The sequence below is a fragment of the Anabrus simplex genome, chromosome 13, assembly GCF_040414725.1.
Source record: "Anabrus simplex isolate iqAnaSimp1 chromosome 13, ASM4041472v1, whole genome shotgun sequence".
NCBI classification, from domain to species: Eukaryota; Metazoa; Arthropoda; class Insecta; order Orthoptera; family Tettigoniidae; genus Anabrus; species Anabrus simplex.
Genome location: NC_090277.1, coordinates 53,774,844 through 53,790,209, shown reverse-complemented (window position 1 = coordinate 53,790,209; position 15,366 = coordinate 53,774,844). Strand labels below are relative to the sequence as shown.

Below are 15,366 nucleotides of genomic sequence, written 5' to 3'. Positions count from 1 at the left end.
TTTACTGTATCTTTACGTATCTTGAATAATTCTGTTTACAAAATCACAGAAAACTCCCGCGAGGAATCGTACACTTGTTATCATTAGAAGAAATCTGAGGAGTGAAGTTTCCTCAATTTAAATGAATTGATCCCATCAGGCTTAGTCACACTACCATTTCGTAATAAAGGTGAAAGGTGTGACAATGGGAGTGATGACTGTGGATTTAAGCAGAAAATAAAGAGCTGATCGACCACTCGAAAATACAAACTGAAATCCAACAAAGCCGCGATACAAGAGCCCATTAAGAATCTTGGTACCGAGCTAGTTAGTGTCGGGAAGCTGTGAGTTTGCATTCGGGAGATAGAGGGTTCGCACCCCACTGCCGGCAGCCTTGAAGATGGTTTTTCGTGATTTCCCACTTCTGACACCAAGCAAATGTTGGAGTTGTATCCTAATTAAAGCCACGGTCACTTCTTTGGCACTCCTAGCTCTTTCCTATCCCATCGTCGATATTTGGGTCTGTGCGACGTAAAGCAAAATGGTAAAAAAAATATCTTGGCTACCACGATGGATCCTGCCCACTCAGATGGTCGATGAACCACGTGGTCAACATGAAGGCATCTTCAGCAGTGTTGCGTGGCTTTCGTGAACGGTACAGTACCTCTCGTATCAAATAGCTCCTCATTTCGACTAACAAGGCTGTGTGAATCTCATTTCAGCCCTCAGTTCAGAATTAAAATGCCTGGGCTCGACAGGAATTGAAGCTGCAGTATCGGAGTAACAGGTACTTACCCCTACACTACGGGGTTGGCTTAATACAAACTGAATGGGGTGAAAAGTGGGAGTTTCACTTGGGCATTATCAGAAACTGAAAACTAGGCTATAATACGAAATTTGTCAATGTTTCTATCGGACTGAGTAGCTCAGACGGTGAATGCTGGCCTTATGAGCCCAGATCCACAAGTTAGAACCTGGCTCAGTCCGGAGCTGCTCAAATACCTCAGACTCGTGCCGGTACCTTTTTTAGCACGTAAGAAATTCATGCGGGACAAAATTCTGGGATCCTGGGGTATCCGAAAGCCATCCAAAGTAGTTAGTGGAATGTAAAAGGCAATAAAATAATAATAGTAATAATAATAACAATAAGAAGAAGAAGAATATACAGTCAAAAATGTAATAATAGTAATAACGTTATTGGCTTTACGTCTCACTAACTACCTTTACGGTGTTTGGAGACGCCCAGGCGCCGGAATTTAGTCCCGCAGGAGATCTACCGACAGGAGGCTGACAAGTTAATATGAGAAGGGTAGCGCCTCAACCGTCTGAGCCACTCAGCCCGGCTTAATTCATATTATCAAATGCCATATCTATTAGAGTTTACTTAAATTATATTCTTCTTTTATCAAAACGTTATTAAAAATTAATTACCATTGTATAAATATTCCAGAAGTCAAATTTCTGATTTCAATGCGCCTAAATATTATGTTTCTTGAACTTAAGTGATTAAACTGCAGTAAAATTTGAGGGGCATAGTCACTACCTTCTCATTAAGGTACTACGTTTCTATTTCTAGCAAATACACGCGGAATTTTTAAAATTAAGTGTTTTGTCTTTTTCTGTGGAATTCCATGTAAAACTGAAAATCCCGTACTTATATTATAATCAAGTTGCCCTCCGTCATGTTAAACTGCAGCTTCTCTTGCAATTGTACATATTTTTTTAAAATTAAAGAATCGGGATTATTATTATTATTATTATTATTATTAGTATTATTATTATTATTATCATATGTATTATTACACGTTGAACCGCCAATTTCATGTGTTTGTGCAATTATTGCCAATGTTGCAACTGTTACATAAGACAATATCTAAACACAATATTCCTCTAATCGGGGCGTGGAAAATTACCTATGGAAAAACACAATTAGTTCTGTGTGATTTCCGAGAGAATAATAGTGTTAAAAGAATAATGTAAACTTTGGGCTGGGAAGACTTGGGAGTAAGGATACGAGCTGCTCGACTAAGCGGTCTGTTCAAAGCTGTCAGTGGAGAGATGGCGTGAAATGACATTAGTAAACAAAGAAGCCTGAGGGGAAATTTTAAAGGTAGGAAAGATCACAGTTGGAATTCAAGAGGACAAACTGGGCGAGTTATTCATTTATAGGAGGAGGAAATAGGTGTTGGATTAATTTATTAAGGGAACTGTTCGATAAATTTCGAATTTCTTTGAAATCATTTAAGAAAAGACTGGGTAAAAACTAATAGCGAATTTGCCACTTAACCGACAGTCAATGACTGACTGATTGATTGATTGATTGATTGATTGATTGATTGATTGATTGATTGATTGATTGATTGATTGATTGATTGATACTAACGATGTACGTTAACTTACTAACGTCGGTATTTCAATTTCAGGTGCCGGGCTGAGTGGCTCAGACAGGTGAAGCGCTGGCCTTCTGATCTCAAATTGGCAGGTTCGAGCCTGACCCAGTCCGAAGGTATTTGAAGGTGCTTAAGTACGTCAGCCTTGTGTTGGTAGATTTTCAGGCACGTAAAACATCTCTTACTGGACAAAATTCCGACACCTCGGCGTCTCCGAAAACCGTCCACAAGTAGTTAGTGGCACGTAAAAGAAATATATTATTCATATTAATTATGCGTTTATTTAATCCATGTAGCGTTGGTTTTCCACCCAGACACAGTGAGAGATCCCACCTCTACCGCCTCAAGGGCAGTGTACTGGAGCGTGTGACTTTTGGTTGGGAATACAACTGGGGAGGAGGTCCAGTACCTCACTCAGGTTACCTCACCTGCTATGCTGAACAGAAGCTTTGTGGAGTGATGGGAAGATCGGAAGGGATACGCAAAGAAGAGGGAAGGAAGCGGCAGTGGCCTTAAGTTAGGTGCCATCCCGGCATTCGTCTGCAGAACAAGTGGGAATCCACGGAAAACCACTTTGAGGATGGCTGAGGTGAGAATCGAACCCACTCTACTCAGTTGACCTCCCGAGGCTGAGTGGATCCCGTTCCAGCCCTCGTACCAAGTTTCGCTTTTCGTGACAGAGCCGGGAATCGAACCCAATTCCCCGGAGAGTGGCAGGTAATCACACTAACCATTACACCACAGAGGCGGATGGATGATAATATGAAATTAAAATCGCATTTTCATAAAGAGCGAATGAAGTTAAATAAAACTGTGCATTTATTTAAAATTGATATAGGGTGGAGCTCAACCCAGGAAAATAAAGAACAAATCTATATTGATGCAAAATCAAAATAATTTAAAAGGATATGTACATACTTAACTTATATCGTGTTGATCAATTAATGACACTGTTGAAGGAAATCACAGATCATTCCTCAATATTTTGCTGTGCAATTTGTGTTCTCCTATCACTTAGAATTAAATTGTACTGATGAAATATTCTTCAGCGTCTGAAACCTTGGTGAAACCCCAAATACTTTGCACAGCTGCTTGGGCAAATTATGAGTATTTCAGCTTAACAGCCGACAGGTTTATAGGGCAGTCTAAGTTCCAAGAATATTAAAAAAATACGAATGAATTTTTGTTTCGCATTTTAGTAGAAATTTCAAAATTTGATTAAAATTCACATTTTTGAAAACGAATTAAAAAGGGGTTTACAGGTCATAAAAAATTAAAATACATTTCATGAAATTAAAAGTTAATTCCCTAATTATCCTCACAAATGTGTATCAAAATGACAGCCGGCAAACGAAATTAAACAAGAAGTACCGGTATGGAATGCTAACATTTAGACCAGGGAGGGGTAATGTAAGGGTCCGACTCATTGGCTGAATATTCAGCGTTAAGACTTTCGGTTCAGAGGGTCCCAGGTTCGATTCCCGACTGGGTCGGGGATTTTAATCGTGTTTGATTAATTCTTCTGGCTCTGGGACTGGGTGTTTGTATTTGTTCCAACAATTTCTTCTTCATATTCATATACCACACTACACTACCAACAACCACAGAAAAACGCAATAGTCATATAAGGTTAGCGACAGGAAGGACATCCGGCCGTAAAAAAGACCCCAATCCACAACACAGTTCGCAACCGCGACCACAAAGGTGTGGGGAAAGTGGTAGAAGAAGAAGTAATGTAAGGCAAATATGAGAACTATTAAATCATCATCATCAAAATCCTCTTCTTCTTCCTAGCATTTTCCGAATTATTTCGAGCCGACACTTGAGTGGTTTTAGTTTTACAGCCGGCTGCCAATCCTGTGTGGATAGATCTATACACTAATTCGTGTTTCGGTGATAGTTGGAAGTGCTGTGAGTAGATGAAGAGAGACGTATTAAAACGAATACTAACACCCCGTGTCCGAGCCGGAATAATTAACTAAGGTACGGTTAAAATCCTCGGCCCGACCGGGAATCAAACACGGGACCCTATAAACCTAACTCCACTAAGCTGACCAATCAGCAAAGAAACCGAACAAGGAGAACTATTAAATATTTTCCACAATTTTACCAATTTAAAGCAACTAGCTTAGACCGGAATCGAACTAAGAACTTTAGCTTAATTCTACCACCAAGACCAAGAAGTCTTAAGATCGGTCACTGTCGGCAGCCATTAATTTTTCCCCCCATTGTTTCCCACTTTCACGCCAGGCAAATGATCTGGAATCTCAGAGGTTGTTAAAACTGGGTACACACTGTTAAAAAGAAAACGTAAGCCCTTAATTGCCTTTACGAGACCCAAAAAAATTAGTACTGAATACCATTTAGGAAGCCAAATGGAAGACTAATTATTTTAAAAAATCAACACTTCAGTTTATCTACATTTTTAAAAAAATTCTTCAAAACATCCTGCTCGGACGGCTGTAGCTAATTAAGGGCATAAGACCGGTATTTATCGATGTGACGTAAAACATGTAGTAATAAATAAATACATATCTTAAAATGTAACAACATTATTTTTGGTCAAAAACGTAATAGAAAGTCAGTGCAGTGTATAGCGAGTAATATCCACCTCCCTTACTCCGGAAATTAATCACACACGTTTGAATTACGACTTACGTCCGCAATCGTACTCAAGACCCCGCTGTCCGAAGACGGGAATACTGTCCGTTCAACTAAAGTGTTTCAGAGAAAACGGTACAGCCTGTTTACAAGAAAAGCTCTTAATTGCCTTTACGAGGCCCGCAAAATTAGTACTGAATCCACGCTCGAACTAGATACCATTTAGGAAAACTATTAGTCAGATGGAAGGCTAATTAAAAAAATCATAACTTCAATATTTAAAAAAAATATTTAAAACAATCTGCTAAGCTGGAACTGAACCCAGGAATATTTTAGTCTACTGTCGCTACTAAAACATTATATTATTATCTTAATGTCACGTTATCGCGATACCAAAACGTACGCTGAAACGATGTTGGCTTATTAATGAAAACTGTCTTTCTTTCGAGGTAGTCTAATTGGATTCGACTTACCATCAAAAATACTTAATAAATAATCATTAATACAAATAAATCAGAATCGGTTTAGTTTGCATTGGCATTGTTACATAATGCCTTCGTCTCCAAAATTCTTTAGATATTCTAAATTGCTTCCGAAGAGATTTCTTTTAATTTTCAATATTAATAAAAGTTTTTATTCTTTTGACGATATGTTAATTGCCATGTAGTAGTTGGTTGATCAATGGGAGTGAAGAAGCCTTGTCCTACCTGTTTGCGAGTCGATGCGACCTCAACGGACACTACCACACTACTGGCTGTGTTGACCTGCGCACCGAGCAGCCTGTTCGCCTGACCACACCCGATAGACAGACAGACACTCTTCCTTCGACTTGGCCCATGCAAGAGCAGGTCGACAAACTGCCCGACACCTGCACCGAGCGACCAACCACTATCCCATTAACTCCTCCTCAACTGACAAGAGATTTCTGGGAGATAACAGTAATTCAAATGGACCGTAAGTCAAATCATCACTGCTTCTGAGCACGGTAGCTTTCCTCCGTCCAGGTTCGATTCCCAGAATCTCCCTCACAGGATTTATGAATCTTTGAATCTTTCAACAGTTGCGCATTGCTGAACTTCCATTAGAAATCAAAAGTGGTTCATTCCAACGTGGGAACAAACACTTGTAAACTAGAAATGGTTCCCCATTCCTTCAACACTTCAATAATTAGAGTTTTTCTTTCTTTCTTTCTTTCTTTCTTTCTTTCTTTCTTTCTTTCTTTCTTAATCCATTTACCGTACAGGATTGGTTTTCCCTCGGACTCAGCGAGGGATCCCACCTCTACCGCCTCAAGGGCAGTATCCTGGAGCGTGAGACTTTGAGTCGGGGAATGAAATTGGGAAGGAGGACCAGTACCTCACCTAGGCGGCTTCACCTACTAAGCTGAACATAGGCCTTGTGGGAGGATGGGAAGATTGGAAAGTGGTGGTGGTGGTGGTGGTGGTAGTGGTGGTGGTGGTGGTGGTGGTTCTTGTTTTAAGATGAAGTACAATTAAGCAACCACTCTTTATATCAGAGAAAAAAATTGAAGGGAAAAGACACTTCGAAAATGAAGGTATCGGCCAAAGAAAGACGAACGCCACGAAGGGCATGAAAATGAAAGACTCCCTAGGCGCGATTGCTCTAATGCCTTTGTAGCTGGAAAAGAAAAAGTGTTGACCAAAGGAGGTCGGATAGGATAAATGAAGGTGAGGAGCCTGGCACAAGTAAATGTAAGCAATACCAGGACTTAGCTTAGCGCCCCGTGGTCGCCAAACCACGCTCCCAAGATGAGAGTCCCTTGGACGTCTTTTAGTCGCCTCTTACGACGGGCAGGGGATACCGTTTGTGTTATTCTACCCCCACCCACAGGGGGAGAAAGATTGAAAGGGATAGGCAAGGAAGTGGGAAGGACGTGGCCGTGGCTCTAAGATAGGCGCCATCCCGGCATAAACCTGAAGGAGAAATGGAAAACCACGGAAAACCACTTCGAGTATGGCAGGGTTAGCAATCGAAACCCCTCTACTCAGTTGACGTCCCGAGGCTGAGTGGACCCCATTCCAGTCCTCGTACCCAATTCCAGTCCTCGTACCACGTTTCAAATTTCGTGGCAGAGCCGGGAATCAAACCTGGTCCTCCGTGGGTGGCAGCTAAACACACTAACCACTGCACCACAGAGGCGGACCGAGTTTTTAACAGTAGAAAACCATAAAATGAAGATTAAGGTGGAATTCAAGAGGACAAATTGGGGCAAATTATCGTTTATAGGAAGATGAGTTAAGGAAGATGTTTGAAATAATTTTAAGAATAGATTAGGTGAAAAACTGTTAGGGAATCTGCCAACTGTCCTAAATACAGATACATAATTATTATATTATGGAATCCCAATCCAAGGAGAAGAAATCAAAACTTTGAAACTTTCAGGTGAGATTGTTATTTCATCAGAGTCTGCAGAAGATCTGGAGAAATCCCTGAATGGTATGGACACAGTCACGGAGATAGTGGGTTCGAACCCCAATGTCGGAATCCCTGAAGGTAATATCAGTGCATTCCCATTTTCACACCTGGCGGCTGTACCTTAATTAAGGCCACTTCCTTTCCACTCCTATCCCACCGTCGCGATAAAACCTATCTGTGTCGGGGTGACGTAGAAAGAGAAGGAATACGAGAGAAAATAAATAAATAAATAAATAAATAAATAAATAAATAAATAAATAAATAAATAAATAAATAAATAAATAAATAAACCAATCCAAATGTAGTCAGGTGATGTAGGATATAGAAAAACTAATGATCGTAGATGTAAGGAGGACATAAAATGCAGATTAGAACAAGCAAGCAAGGCCTTTCTTTAAGGTAAGGGTTATTCTGCCCGAAGGCAGGTCCGAACCTCCGCAGAGGTGTTCCTGAGCCAAAGTTTACGTGCGGTAGGGTGGCCAGTTCTTTTCTGCTCCTCCTTTCCCTTACGCCCCACCAACAGCGCGTGGCAACCCATCCAACTCCTGACCACGCCCAATGTTGCTTAACTTCGGAGATCTCACGGGATCCGGTGTTTCAACACGGCTACGGCCGTTGGCAGGCGTCAGCGTCTTGGAAAGGTGTATCAATCCAACTGATGAGCCCACTGTTACACCGGGGCGAAACGCTAGTAATTTCATTACTGAAACGTCCTTATGCCTGTCTGTTAGGTCATCAGCCCAGAGGCTGGTTGGATCCTCAAATAGCACCATCAAGGGTTATGCGGTTATAAGGAAACCCCAAAAACCAATGGTAGCACCAAAATGAGGCGTACTAGGCAAGATGAGGATTGAGATAGTTTGCCACCGCTTTCCCCACTGGGTCAGAAAGTACTATTGCAGCACAACTGACCCTATGAGCAACACCTTTCATAACACTAAGATGCACTCATCATGCTCTGAATGTCAGTACTCAGCACTACCCATACCCCAGTAGCTTCCATATTGTCACAGCCATGGGTGTTGACTGGGATTTCGGTGGAAGCTACACTTTACTCTGTCCTGTGCCAAGAGATGGATGCAAAAGTACTGTATCCATCAAGAAATGACAGCAGGCAGTGAAACGTCCGTAAGACCTTAAATGTTCTTACAAACTACGTAGGCCGAGTCATACGTCACGGACATTATTTTTTCTCGCGAACAGGAGACAACACGGAAAATCTAAGATACGCATTTGGAAACGTACGGTATGTACTTGCGTATGATGCCACTAGATGGTGTATGTAAACAACAGTGTGGGACTCAGCATGCCCCCAAGTTCAGTGTGTGAGTGAGAGCGTCACAAAATGGAAGTCAACAAGCAGGAGCAACGATCGTATATTAAAATAGCAGTTCTCTGTGGCAGAAATGCACGCCAATGCCATGCAGAGCTGCGGGAAGCATTAGGTGTGCATGCCATGCCCTAAAGGACAGTCGCCCAATAAGGTTATGGTAATCCTGACATAAGATGTTCAAGTGCGTGAGGGACACACCGTCAATGCAGTTTATTACAATTCCTTTTTGCTGTACCAACTGCGCCGCGGAGTGCGAACTAAACGTCCAGATCTTTTGGACAACGCCATAATCCTACACGATAACGCGACAGCTCACACAGCAGCCATCGTTCAGTGTCGCTTACAACGGTGGGGATTGGAGGTGGCACACCCTCCTTATTCGCCCGATCTGAGCCTTTGTGACTATGATCTAATTCCCAAATTCAAGAAGCCATTACGTGGATAACGGTTTTCTAACAAAGAGGACATCGTAACAGCATTTCGGAGGGAGGTGTCACACGTTAGCTGGTAACGCACAGTGGAAACCTTGGGTGATTATTTCGCAGATTTGTTACCAGTGGAGACCTGTCTTTTGTACGTAGTCTTGTGTATTTTCTGTCTATACCATAATAAAACAATATTTACCAATGGCCTGTGTTCTGTCACTTTCCTACGAGAATCTCTTGAGTCAGAATTTGTCTTCAGGCCCTATTCATAAGTACATACCCTATATTTCCAAATGCATATCTTAGATTTTCCGTATTGTCTCCTGTTCGCGAGAAAAAAAAAATAGTTGCCATGACTTATGACTCGACCCTCGTATTTGTTTACTTATTTATTTGATTTGTTCCCCATGGCGCAGGCAAAGGGGAAAAAGAAGGTATCGGCTAAAGAAGGCCACGGGCCACGAAGGGCGTGAAAATAAAAGACTCCCTAGGCCACGTGAATCTAATAACATAGGGCTAGGAAAAGAATAAGTGTTGACCAAGAGAGGTCGGAAAGACAGATGCTTTACGTCGCACAAACACGATCGGAGAGGAAAGATCAGGTGTGGCCGTAGTTAAGTCTGGTTTGAAAATGGGAAAGCACGGAAAACCATCTTCAAGGTTGCCGACATTGGGGTCGCAACCCAGTGTTTCTCGAATGCAAGCGGACAGCTACGTGATTTAAACCGCGCAGATGAAAACTCAGGAGCCTGGCGCAAGTAAGCAGAAGCAGTACCAGAACTCGGTTAGGAGCCCCGTGGTCCCCAACCCACGCTCCCATTGTAAGTAGCAAGGTGTTGTTATAAGGAATGGTTTCCATTGGGGTAATCACATAAAAGGGATTGTAAATAAAGGGTACAGATCTTTGCATATGGTTATGAGAGTATTTAGATGTTGTAGTAAGGATGGAAAGAAGATGGCATACAAGTGTCTACTAAGACCACAACTAGAGTACGTTTCCAGTGTATGGGACCCTCACCAGGATTACTTTATTCGGAAACTGGAGACCAGCCTCTTACCGCTGGGTTCCGTGGTTCAAATCCCGGTCACTCCATGTGAGATTTGTGCTGGACAAGGCGGAGGCGGGACAGATTCTTCTCCGGGTACTCCGGTTTTCCCTGAAATCTTTCATTCCAGCAACACTCTCCAATTTCATTTCATCTGTCAGTCATTAATCATTGCCCCAGAGGAGAGCGACAGGCCTCAACAGCCGGCACAATTCCTATCCTCGCCGCACGATGGGGGCTTCATTCATTTCATCTCTGATCCGGTCACTGTCTGGAAAACAGGTTGTAGGTTTTCTTTTCATTAAAGTAAAATGCTTAATCACTGGAGAAAGGTCCGACTCGTTGGCTGAACGGTCAGCGTACTGGCTTTCGGTTCAGAGGGTCCCGGATTCGATTCCCGGCCGGGTAGGGGATTTTAACCTTAATTGGTTAATTCCAATGGCACGGGGGCTGGGTGTATGTGTTGTCTTCATCATCATTTCATTCTCATCACGACGCGCAGCTCGCCTACCGGTGTCAAATAGAAAGACCTGTAACTGGCGAGCCGAACCCGTCCTGGGATATCCCGGCACTAAAAGCCATACGACATTATATTATTACTGAAGAAAGGACAAATTTTCCGTTCCTTTTACCTCGGACAGGAGAGTTCTAAAGCAACATGTTGGCAGTATGAGTTACTCTGATAGTAGATGGCTTCCTAGTGCATTAAGGAGAAAGTGATTCGTTGTCCATTTCCCTGCCATCATTTATTAACCCATTCCGGTCTGGGCCTGAATATCCCTAACAAACATTCTGTACTGGGCATTTCTAAGGATTTGGAAAAGAGTATATCTCTGTACCTGTAGGAGATATTTGCATGATTACTTTTTCTTTGTGCTTGTTTTAGCGTCTAGTTTAAAAAAATGGTATTTGTTTCACGTCAGCTATCACTTGAGATTTTAAAATTGTTTATACACTGACTGACAGAGCAAATGCAACACCAAGAAGGAGTGGTTCGAAAGGGATGAAAGTTGGGGAAAAAACAGAGACGGCACGGACGAATAATTGATGTTTATTTCAAACCGACATGCAGGTTACACAATGCGCACGGCATCGACTCAGTAGGATGTAGGACCACCTCGAGCGGCGGTGCACGCAGAAACACGTCGAGGTACAGAGTCAATAAGAGTGCGGATGGTGTCCTGAGGGATGGTTCTCCATTCTCTGTCAACCATTTGCCACAGTTGGTCGTCCGTACGAGGCTGGGGCAGAGTTTGCAAACGGCGTCCAATGAGATCCCACACGTGTTCGATTGGTGAGAGATCCGGAGAGTACGCTGGCCACGGAAGCATCTGTACACCTCGTAGAGCCTATTGGGAGATGCGAGCAGTGTGTGGGCGGGCATTATCCTGCTGAAACAGAGCATTGGGCAGCCCCTGAAGGTACGGGAGTGCCACCGGCCGCAGCACATGTTGCACGTAGTGGTGGGCATTTAACGTGCCTTGAATACGCACTAGAGGTGACGTGGAATCATACGCAATAGCGCCCCAAACCATGATGCCGCGTTGTCTAGCGGTAGGGCGCTCCATAGTACGGCCGGATTTGACCTTTCTCCACGCCGACGCCACACGCGTCTGCGGTGACTATCACTGACAGAACAGAAGCGTGACTCATCGGAGAACACGACGTTCCGCCATTCCCTCATCCAAGTCGCTCTAGCCCGGCACCATGCCAGGCGTGCACGTCTATGCTGTGGAGTCAATGGTAGTCTTCTGAGCGGACGCCGGGAGTGCAGGCCTCCTTCAACCAATCGACGGGAAATTGTTCTGGTCGATATTGGAACAGCCAGGGTGTCTTGCACATGCTGAAGAATGGCGGTTGACGTGGCGTGCGGGGCTGCCACCGCTTGGCGGCGGATGCGCCGATCCTCGCGTGCTGACGTCACTCGGGCTGCGCCTGGACCCCTCGCACGTGCCACATGTCCCTGCGCCAACCATCTTCGCCACAGGCGCTGCACCGTGGACACATCCCTATGGGTATCGGCTGCGATTTGACGAAGTGACCAACCTGCCCTTCTCAGCCCGATCACCATACCCCTCGTAAAGTCGTCTGTCTGCTGGAAATGCCTCCGTTGACGGCGGCCTGGCATTCTTAGCTATACACGTGTCCTGTGGCACACGACAACACGTTCTACAATGACTGTCGGCTGAGAAATCACGGTACGAAGTGGGCCATTCGCCAACGCCGTGTCCCATTTATCGTTCGCTACGTGCGCAGCACAGCGGCGCATTTCACATCATGAGCATACCTCAGTGACGTCAGTCTACCCTGCAATTGGCATAAAGTTCTGACCACTCCTTCTTGGTGTTGCATTTGCTCTGTCAGTCAGTGTATTTTATACCATATTTTGCGAATGAAAAAAGTCTGACGGGTTATTAAGTAAGTACAGTTTTCCGAAATACTGTTATATTTTCCCTAGATTGATCATGGAAAATTTGCATTGCAATTAAAAAACAACAATAATAATGAACATGATATAAAATAACTGTTCAATAACAATAACAGTAATAAAACGAAAATGGGAGCTCTTATGAAATTTTATTTATATATAATTATGTGACGATACTGGCTCGGAAGGTGATGTTAGCCAAGACGATATTGAAGGCATGTAATTGCAATTTTATTCACAAATGGAAATATTGACATCCAAATAAGAATTCGAAACAACATACTGCATTTCATTATGATTGGAATTCATTTTACAGTTTACCGTATGTTCCCGCGCGTTCCATAACTGCGCGAATACGTAAGAATATCTATATATTAGTAAAGTTTTCTATTTTTTAGATGTGAGGGATTACGATTACATAAAATATTACAAATATAACTTCTATCAAGCACTTGCTTGCCGTAAAATGCTATGTTTTAGAGCACATTGAGTGACAACACCTACGAATGCACACTCGTCAATTATATCGTAAATTCTCTTACTTAGACAATACTGCCATCTGTTGAAATACTCTCGTAAGTAACACATCAAGAAACGTGATATAGTCGGCAGAATGTGTGCAAAGTTCGTTCTCGATTTTTAGCGAATTGTCAAACCTTACTACGAGCTATGCTCGCAGAGCGGCCTGAACGTAATTTTTGCCGCTGCGAGTTGAAAAATGAATGACGAAACTTTTCTTGTTGCTAACGCAACTCCGGGAAGAGGGAGAAAAAGGTTGCGGCAGGCTGATACTTGGAAAAAGTCTAAGAAAAAGCGAGAAAGGTGAGTAAAGTTTAGCGATTTTAGAGGTTATGAGCGGCAGTTTTTCTGTTGATCACACAATTAACAGTTTGCTGTCCTGTATAATAACTCATATTATCATCGAAAGGGGGTTAGCAGCCTTTCGGTAGTTGCAAGGGCGGCAGTCCAGATGATTGACTGATACGGCCTTGTAATAATACTCAACATGGCTTAGCTGTGTTGATACTGCTACACGGCTGAAAGCAACGGGAATCTACAGCCGTAACTACCTCCCGAGGACATGCAGCTCTCTCTATATGAATGATGTACTGATGATGGCTTCCTCCCGGGTAAAATATTCTGGAGGTAAACTAGTCCCCCATTCGGATCTCCGGGCGGGGACTACACGAGAGGGGGCGATCATCAGGAAGATGGATACTGACATTCTGCGAGTCGGAGCGTGGAATGTTAGAAGTTTGAATCGTTGTGGTAGGTTAGAGAATCTGAAAAGGGAGATGGATAGGCTAAAGTTAGATGTAGTTGGCATAAGTGAAGTACGTTGGCAGGAAGAACAAGATTTTTAGTCAGGCGACTACCGAATTATCAACACAAAATCAAACAGGAGAAATGCAGGAGTTGGTTTCATAATGAATAAGAAAATAGGGCAGCGGGTAAGCTACTACGACCAGCATAGTGAAAGAATTATTGTCGTCAAAATAGACACCAAACCAATGCCCACCACAATAGTGCAGGTCTATATGCCTACTAGTTCAGCGGATGAAGAAGAAATCGAAAGAATATATGAGGAGATATAAGATTTAATGCAATATGTAAAAGGTGACGAGAATCTAATTGTGATGGGAGACTGGAATGCAGTGGTAGGCCAAGGAAGAGAAGGTAGTATAGTAGGAGAACTTGGTTTGGGACAAAGGAACGAAAGAGGAAGTCGGCTGGTTGAATTCTGTACTGATCATAATTTAGTCCTTGCCAATACTTGGTTCAAACACCACAAACGACGGCTGTATACGTGGACGAGACCTGGAGACACTGGAAGGTATCAAATAGACTTCATCATGATTAGGCAGAGATTCAGAAACCAGGTGTTGGATTGCAAAACGTTTCCAGGAGCAGACGTGGACTCTGACCACAACTTGTTGGTCATGAAATGCCATCTGAAGAAATTGAAGAAAGGAAAGAATGCAAAAAGATGGGATCTAGACAAGTTGAAAGAAAATAGTGTGAGGGATTGTTTCAAGGAACATGTTGCACAAGGACTAAATGAAAAGGCCGAAGGAAATACTATAGAAGAAGAGTGGAGAGTCATGAAAAATGAAGTCAGTAGGGCTGCTGAAGAAATGTTAGGAAGGAAGAAAAGATCAACTAAGAATCAGTGGATAACTCAGGAAATACTATACCTGATTGATGAACGACGAAAATACAGGAACGCTAGAAATGAAGAGGGCAGAAAAGAATACAGGCGATTAAAGAATCAAGTGGATAGAAAGTGCAAGATAGCTAAGGAAGAATGGCTGAAGGAGAAGTGCAAGGATGTCGAAGGCTGTATGGTCCTGGGAAAGGTAGATGCTGCATACAGGAAAATCAAGGAAACCTTTGGAGAAAGGAAATCTAGGTGTATGAATATTAAGAGCTCAGATGGAAAGCCACTTCTAGGGAAAGAAGACAAAGCAGAAAGATGGCAGAATCATATTCAACAGTTGTATCAAGGTAAAGATGTAGATAATTTGGTTCTGGAACATGAAGAGGCTGTTGATGCTGATGAAATGGGTGACCGAATTTTGAGGTCAGAGTTTGACAGAGCTGTGAGTGACCTAAATAGGAACAAGGCACCTGGAATTGATGACATTCCCTCTGAATTACTGACTGCCTTAAGAGAATCCAGCATAGCAAGGTTATTCCATTTACTGTGTAAGATGTATGAGACAGGAGA

At 42.9% G+C, this 15,366-nt stretch overlaps 1 protein-coding gene across 2 annotated transcripts in view; it reads right to left on the bottom strand.

The window, feature by feature from the left end:
- The window catches only part of LOC136884695 (uncharacterized), a 348,446-nt gene that overhangs the window by 308,192 nt on the left and 24,888 nt on the right, over positions 1 to 15,366 (bottom strand). The window contains exon 1 of one of the 2 annotated variants that reach the window (XM_067156971.2): positions 5,678 to 5,754. The exons of the other annotated variant lie outside the window; for it this stretch is intronic. The gene's annotated coding sequence lies outside the window, so the exon portion shown is untranslated. Of the gene's footprint in view, positions 1 to 5,677; positions 5,755 to 15,366 lie in introns of those variants that run through there. 2 annotated transcript variants of the gene reach the window in all.